Below are 8,960 nucleotides of genomic sequence, written 5' to 3'. Positions count from 1 at the left end.
GAAGCTAACCCCTGCTGACCCACCATGAGAAGGGCTTGGTTTCAAGGTTGAGCAGTAAACAGGGCTTATACCAAGTATTTCACACACTCTCACCTAGATCTCCCTGTGCTAAACAAGATGGATGGCTGAGATCAAGTGGGATTTACAGCCAGAAAAAGGCATTTTCCTCTGTTTATTTACTTTTCAATAAAACGAAGTAGCCCACAGAAGAGTCAAACTAGTGAGTCTGCCCCTCTTTGGTATACACTAGGTTTGGTATTGTACCCTGAAAGACATAGTCTTGGCCATCAACTTCCCTATCTTCAAACCATAGAATGACAGAGCTGTAGGAAGACTCCTAACTCACATAGTTCCACCCTTAGTTGCACAAACAAGGGACAGAGCAGCTCAGAGAAAGAGATGGATTTGCTCAAGGTCATAAAGTGAGTTAATTGTGGGCTAAAACCCAGATGTCCTGATTCCTGGATGAGTACTCTTCCACTCCACCACATTGTAACCTCATCAATGGCAGTCCTCCAATTAGGGCCCCTTGGTTTACATCTGTTTCACGTTCCAAAGTATTCTCCTAGCTGGCTTTTGGGGCTCACTTTGTAATCCAAGGCCGTTTGGATAGTGCCTCAGTGTCATCCTGGATTGTTCTTCCCAGATCAACTGCGATACAGGCCAGGATAGAACAGTGCCACAAAATCAGTCCCCCCTGGCCTCTGCACTATGAGTAAAGGAAAATGAATGTCTCTGTCTTCTGTCTAGGGCTCTCAGATTGCTGAACAGATGTCTGTCTTAAAATGACTCCTTAGATACTAGGCAGAGAAAATATTGGTTACATGTCCTGATAAGGGAACACAAGCTTTTATAGTGCCAAAGAGCCACTGTTGCCTACCTCCCCCTCTCCCCCACAGGTCCAAATGTACAAAATGTTGGATTTTCCTTGTCAAAGATATGTACAGAGTCCACTACTTGAAACATTCTGGTTAGCCCTCTGCTTTGGAAAATTTGCTTTTAAGTTCAAGCTTGAGCTCTTCTCAGAAGACCTTACCTGTTCTTCTACCAGGCACTAGACTCCCGACACAGTTTTTCCATTCAAATGAAATAACCAGTATTTCCCCAGTCCTGACCAAAAAAAAGAAAATATGTCATTTTGTTTAGCCTTCTGTATTCCATATATTTGCATGCTTCTCCTCCCTGAACCCACCAGCCTGTGGCAACGAATGGGCACTATTTTTGGAGCTAACCTAAGTGAAAGGACAGTGGCACTGGAGTGAGGAATTTGAAAAGGGATTCCTATGTCTCTGGTGCTAGGCTCGGCTCCTGTTTCACTCTAAGCCTCAACTCAGTAAAAGTAATCATCTGGTGTTGCTGCCTAATGCTGGAGATGCTTAGTTCCTGTTGGGTCTACTTTCAACAGCTCAAATAGTAGCAGGGTACACAAGTTGGAACATGTTCCTCAGGAAGGGCACATGACATATGGCCACTCACTTAGCAGGGCCAAAACTATTTCTCCCTGGAGGCTGACAGCTGCTCTGCTGAGGCCCTCTGGACAAGCTAGGCAGCCTTCCAAGCTGGGAAAAGCCATTTATTCTCCACTATCACCTTCTACCATCAAAAAAGAAGCTAGAGTGAGGCTGTCTTCTTACATAGTTCAAGTTAGGGATGGCCCTACATATACTCTATGTGATTCAAGGGATATGCCTAGGACCAGCTTTAGGCAAAGCTGAAAGAGGTGACCATTTACATATTCTGATATAATGGCTTTCCAGTAGGGCTGTAATTATCTCTCCTCCCAAGCCATTATGCTGACAGAAATCTTAGACCAGATATGTAAGTTATGGATTCTGGCATCTCCACCATTTCCTTGTAAGGGAAACTACATGGCCCATGGTTCTTGCTGAAGAAAATAGCCCTAGACTATTCTTTGAAACTTGAATGGTTACTTCTTTAGTCATGGATGGACATCTGACCTGAGGGCACTGAAGCTATTAAATGGTGGATGACTTTGTATGAAGTGGACTAGCTAGAAAGCCATGCTTAATAGGGCAATGGGAAGTAGCTAGGACACATCCTTGGAATGCAAGTATGAAAATACTGAGATTTTTAAAAATATATTTTTATTGATTTTTTACAGAGAGGAAGGGAGAGGTATAGAGAGTTAGAAACATCAATGAGAAAGAGAAACATTGATCAGCTGCCTCCTGCACACCCCCTATTGGGGATGTGCCCGCAACCAAGGTACATGCCCTTGACCAGAATCGAACCTGGGACCCTTCAGTCCGCAGGCCGACGCTCTATCCACTGAGCCAAACCAGTTAGGGTGAGATTTTTAATTCATTGGTAGCAGAAGTATAAATAAAAAGGTACTAGACCAAAGCAGAGAACAACTGCAGTGTTGTTGCTTTTTAATGGAAGAACACTTAATATAATTCCAGCTATTGAAGAGATGAGATTCAATTCCTAAAAACTCTCTTAGTTCCTGAATGATGCCAAATCCTGAGTTCCCCTTAGAAGTTTGGAAGGCACATTTATTTGTCTTCATGTAGTTGGGGATGAGGCTGAAATATGCAAAAGGGATCCTTCTCTTGAGGGTAATGGGGAAAAACTCATAGCACCAGTGGACTTTTTTCCCCCCTTGGAACTCAACTTAGACTCTTGGTAAGCCCACCAATTTCGTGCATGTCATATAAAAGTCCCATCCTCAGTCCTTTTCTCTAATTCCATCCATCTGCCCAATTCTAGTCCAAGACTGATCATCACTTGATGTGGCCAGCTTCCCAGGAGGGTGACAGAAGATCATCCTCTCTCTTTCTGAGCATTCCAACCCAGATCAATCCAATCAGGCAGTATACAAGAGGCTTCTGTCACCTTGCCTATAGTGGGGGCATGCCAACTTAGCTTTTGCCTTTAGATCTAGGCCAACATGATTGAAGATGCCCAACTCAATTTTCAGGCCTTACACATGGTCCCCACACTGACTAATGTGGGCACCAAGAGGGGTTGGACACAAAGCCAGTGTTGATTTGTGGCAGCTCCAGAGGCCTTTCATGGCATAATAATTATCCTTCCAAGCCTCTTGCCACAAATAGCTAGCATGAGTGATTTTGCAGTATTTTTAAAAGTTGCATAGACAGTCCATTTTTGGGCTTGGTGTTGTGGACAGAATTGTGAAAGAACCCTACCTATCCCAGATTTTACCAAAAGCCAACCCTATCATCTTTTTTCAGTCTGGGATGAATTAGCCTGTGTGGGGAAGCAGAGAAAGATAAATGATACAAGGCCACTGTTTGCAAACCTCTGGCAATCCATGGTGGAAAATATTTGTGACACAGATATTTGTACCATCATATGGTTAGAGCCCAATAGACTTTCTTCTAGAAAAAGAACCTAGATTTTAGTCTTCCTCAAGTAGGCCCATCTGAACCAGTTTTTGAAATTCACCCCGCTATTTTTGATATTTATGATGGAGATTGGCTAGGCCTGCAATGATGGAGAAAGGGTGCTCTAGGTGACATCTCTAGAATCTCTGCAGATAATGGGAGAAATGGCCATGGAGGTTATAGGATGATTCCAGGACCCAAGCGACTAAGCCAAATCTCGTTTCACTGCTGAATCCACAAAACAAAAATCAATTTTGTAGCTTCAGATACAGAAAAAGTGAAAACTTTAAAGTTATGTAACTCTTGATTTTTCTTAATGTACTGAAATTTCACTGAAAATTCTGGAGATAGAGGAAGGGAAGAAGAAAGCATTGAAACTGAACAAATCAATCACACACAAAATAATATTGCACATATTTCTTGGACTTATCTCTACTACTTATGAATTGGGCAAGGATGAAAAGACATCTTGGTTTCACAATTGAAGAGTTCATATGCCCTCTTGCTTTATCTCCACTTACTGTTTGAGTTTGGCTTTAAAGGGATTTATGTGACACTTCTCCTAGAACAGTGGTTGGCAAACTGAGGCTTGCAAGCCACATGCGGCTCTTTGGCCCCTTGAGTGTGGCTCTTCCACAAAATACGGACTTCTGTGCATGGGCCACGTATTTTGTGGAAGAGCCACACTCAAGGGGCCAAAGAGCCGCATGTGGCTTGCCAGCTGCAATTTGCCGACCACTGTCCTAGAATATCTGATTAGCTTACATTTTATAGTCAAAAGCAGATAGGGAGTCACCTGTGGCAAGGCCAGGCTTAATAACCCTGTTCGAGACAGGAGGAGCCATTGGCCAAAGGGTTCTTCCTTCCTTCTTGAGCCCTCAGAACCCATATGAGCTTGTTTGCCTCCCTAACTGGGCCAGAAACCTGGGATCCATGTCCTATTCAGTGGTCCCAAGAATAGCTTCATTTGTCAATGGTCCTTCTCTCCAAAGTACCCATTACCAGATACATGAAATCAGGTTTAATTTTAGAAGCACAGAACATCTGAGCCAGAAAAGTCCTTAAAAATCAACTTTCCCAGAAGAATGTGAAAAATAACTATAGAACAAATCATAAGAATTAGCATATTACCATTGTACAACCATCTTAATAACGGATTCAGGCAATGATCAACAATTTATGCTGAAACTTTAGGGCACAAGACCATGTTAGTTTGATTTTTTTTTATGGTGGTGTCTGCCCAGTTTCTCCATTGTCACTGTATCTTTTCCCCTTTGAAATTTCAAACCTAACATCACTGGCAATGGAGCAAATTTATGTATGTGGCTCTTAATGTAATAAGTCGGTAAGGACACCTTATTTATGTAACATCTTTAAAATTAAAAGCCAAGAAAAAAGTACCTTTTTGTAAAAATTGGGAAATTGATACCCAAAGAGGAGAAGGAACTGAATAAAAAACTGGAATTAGCCTCCTAGTGTGCCATCTAGTTCCAACCATGATGATGTTGCTGCTGATACATTCATTTTTTTTAACAAATATTTTTATGAGTTCCTGTTATGTCCTAGGTATTGTGCTTGGCACTCTGGAGTAATCAGTGAATAAACAAAAGATCTCTGCCTTCACAGGGCTTAAATTTATCTTCATATTTTTTAAAAAATATTTTTATTGATTTCAGAGAGGAAGGGAGAGAGAGAGAGATAGAAACATCAATGATGAGAGAGAATCATTGACTGGCTGCCTTCTGCATGCCCCCCACTGGGGATCAAGCCCTCAACCCAGGCATGTGCCCTTGACTGAAATCGAACCCAGGACCCTTCAGTCCACAGGCCGATGCTCTATCCACTGAGCCAAACCAGCCAGGGCTATCTTCATATTTTTTATCTTTACTCTCTTCATTCCCATTCTCATCCTTGCCATTTCATTGTATTTAGCACCTTTTAAATTTGTGGTCCTTTGCAGAGAGACTCCTAAATGGATATATCTCCAGGACATGGCACAGAGTAAGTGCTTAATAAATAGTTGTTGAATTAATGAATGTGCATGTGTGTGTGCACAGGTTAAGACTGAGTGTATATCGTCACTCCATGTCTGCACTTTAGCTCAATTTATTCCCCCTTCTTGGAATAGCATCTCCACTTCTTTACCCTGTAAGGAAGCCTCATTTCTTCAATGACATCTTCCCAAGAGGATCTACCCTCTTAACAACTATAGTGTTTACCACTCATTTGATTCTCATCACACACAGTATTATGGCAGTTTGGGGATTATTGTTTGGTTATTTTATTTTATTTTTTAAACTTTATTTTCTCTTTATTTTATTTTTTCCATCATCATTTATCCCCCACTATACCCTCTTCCACCTCCACTGACACTCCTCCTGCTCTGCAATCACCACACTGTTGTCCATGTCCATGAGTTCTTTCTAATTTTCTTTCTTTTTTGCTCAATGCCTCCAACCCCACAATAACCCAGAGCTGTTTTCCTGCTCTCTATCTGTGAGTCTGTCTCTATTTTGCTTGTTAGTTCAGTTTGTTCACTAAATTCCACATATGAGTGAAATCATATAGTACTAGTCTTTCTTTGACTGGTTTGTTTCACTTAACATAATATTCTCCAGGTCCATCCATGCTATTGCAAAGGGTAAAATTTTCTTCCTTTTTATGGCCAAGGAGTATTCCATTGTGTAAATGGACCATAGCTTTTTTTTCATCTACTGATGGACACTTGGGCTGCTTCCAAATCTTGGCTATTATAAATAATTCTGCAATGAACATAGGGGTGCATATGTTTTTTTCATCTCGGCTCTGTCATTTGCTGGCTGTGTGACTTTAATCAAGTTACTGAACCCCTGGTTCCTAGTTTCTATCTATCAAAGAGAATAATAATGGTACTACCCCCAAGAATATTGTGAAGATTAAATGGAGTGATGCATGCAGAGCACTTAGAACAGTGACTGGCACTTAGTTGGTGCTCTGTCAGTGATAGGAGAGAAATTTCCAAATCAAAATATTGGGGCACTGGGGGAATTCCAAAATGGCAGCAGAGTAACTGGAAGCTACACTGACACTCTCCTAGTACTAAACAGGAATTACAACTAAAATACAGAAAAACCATCCTGAATAATCAACTGAAGACTAGCTGGAGAGAACCTTGATAACCAAGGATGGAAAGTGGATACCGCATAGAGGCTGGTAGGAGGGCAGAGGCAAGAAAGGGCTGACTGAGCTCCCACAGGCAGCAACTGAAGTTCCAGAGGCATATTTCAGCTGTGGGGGTTCCCACTGAGAACTCTAGGGTCTAAACCCCAAGCTGGGCCTTCATCCCAGAGCACCCAAACTGAGAAGGGTGCCCACATAGCATCCAGCTGTGAAAAGCAGCAGGGTTGTGTCTTCCAGAGAGAGATGGCTGGAAATGCAGGCACCCTCTTAAAGGGTCAATGAAGAAAATTCCCTGTGCAGCCACTCACCTTGGGCTCCAGCAGAGGGAGGACAGAGTGGACTAGAGCTGTGTGAGCAGAATCCAGGGTTGGGGGCTCTGAGGTTAGAGCTCAGAAGGCAGCCATCCCAGTTTCCTGTGCTGAACCATTCCCTCATACTGCAGAGGACATCTTTCTCCATCAGACCTTTACCATCTAGGCAGCTTTTACCTTGGGGGTGAAGCAATTGCCCCACCCTATTAGGAAACCTCTTGCCCACCCAGTGGTCAATAGCCTGCAGATAGAGGTGGATCTCTGGAGCCTTTGAGTCTTTGCCTGATCTCCTTCTGGGCCTGGAGATAGGAAAAGCAAACATTGGTGCACATTTTGGTCCTTTCCAAAGGCACCCAGCCCCAGCAGAGGGAGCCACAAACTGTGGATTGCTGATAGCTCCACACAGGGTACTCAGGGCAAGTTACAAACAGCTTCTGACATTGTCCTGTCCTAGAAATTTGGAGTCATAAATCTACCTAATACATAGACACAAATCCAAACAGGCAGCCAAAATGGGGAAATAAAAAAAACAGGCCCCAAATAAAAGAACAAGAGAATTCTCAAGAAGAAGAGCTAAATGAAATGGAGATAAGAAACTTATCAGATATAGAGTTCAGAATAATGATGGCAAGGATGCTCAACAGCATGAGAAAAGATATAGTAATTATGAAAAGAGACTAGTCATAAATGTAGAATAACATTGGGCCCAGCTGGCATGGCTCAGTGATTGAACATCGACCTATGAACCAAGAGGAAACAGTTTGAATTCCTGGTCAGGGCACATGCCTAGGTGGTGGGCTCGATCCCCAATGTGGGGCATGCAGGAGGCAGCTGATAAATGATTCTCTCTCATCATTGATGTTTCTATTTGTCTCTCCCTCTTCCTTCCTTCCTCTCTGAAATCAGTAATAATTTTTTAACGTTAAAAAAAGAACACATTAGAAGGAATACACGGGAGATTAGGGGAAGGTGAGGATTGGATCAGTAAATTAGAAGACAGGGTAGAAAAAACCACTCAATCAGAGAACCAAAAAATAAAAATAATAATAAAAACAATGAAAAAACAGGAGAGAGCTGTGGGAAAACATGAAACAATATTCACATCATAGGAGTGCCAGAAGGTGATGACAGTGAGCAAGGGATAGCGAACCTGTTTGAAGGAATAATGGCAGAAACTTCCCTAATCTGGTGAAGGAAAAAGTCACAGGAGTTCAGGAAGCACAGGGAGTCCCAAGCAAGGATACCCCAAACAGGCCATATCCAGACACATCATAATTAAAATGCCAAAAATTAAAGACAAAGAATCTTAAAGGCAGCAAGAGAAAAGCAATTTGTTACCTACAAAGGAGTTCCTATAAGGCTGTTTGCTGATTTTTTACCAGGAACTCTACAGGCCAGCCATTCACTTCTGCATATTTTATTCTTTGATTTTGTTAATAGGAGGAGGATGAACCTGGAATGTTGAATGTAATCAGATCACTTGATGGCATGGCATTTGCTGGGGTCCAGCCCCGGGGGTCCAGGGGTTCCCAAAGGTGTGGACGGAGTCGGCGAAGAATGTTTTACACAGAGACAGCGTTCAGAACTCTCTAGCTCTCTTTAGTCTCCGTGGATCTTCCTGTGCCTCGCTGAGGCCACAGAGAAAGATCCCGAGGCAAACTGAGCCTTTATTTTTATAGTCAGAGGTAAACAAGGTAGTGGTTACCAAAGTTGCACTGTTCTTATGAGTTTCACTTGTTTACACTGTTCTTGTGAGTTTCACTTGTTTTTGTTCTTGTTGCACTTCCCTCAGCCCATTAGCTTCCCAGGTGAGATCTAGGGAGCGTCATAAGGTCAAGCCTAATTATGCTTCAGAGGACTGTGCCCTCTAAGCTGGGACTTGTTTGTGACTTTGCCAACAGGTCAGTCCGAGGTTTAACCCTATAGTGGCTCCCCACATCTTGCCCTTTGAGACAGCATGGAGGGACCTGGAGAGTATTATGCTAAGCAAAATAAGCCAGTCAGAGAAAGATAAGTATTACATGATCTCACTCATATGTGGAATCTAATGAACAAAATAAACTGATGAACAAAATAGATCCAGAGATATAGAAGCATGGAGAAGACTGTTGACTCTCAGAGG

General features: G+C 42.4%; 1 pseudogene; it reads right to left on the bottom strand.

Moving 5' to 3' along the window:
• The window catches only part of LOC102244141, a 9,080-nt pseudogene extending 3,304 nt beyond the window's left edge, over positions 1-5,776 (bottom strand).
• Between the last annotated feature and the right edge of the window lie 3,184 nt (positions 5,777-8,960).

Source organism: Myotis brandtii, unplaced genomic scaffold, assembly GCF_000412655.1.
Source record: "Myotis brandtii unplaced genomic scaffold, ASM41265v1 scaffold393, whole genome shotgun sequence".
Lineage (NCBI taxonomy): Eukaryota > Metazoa > Chordata > Mammalia > Chiroptera > Vespertilionidae > Myotis > Myotis brandtii.
The sequence above is the reverse complement of the archived record's forward strand: the minus strand, read 5'-3'. Positions and strand labels throughout refer to the sequence as shown.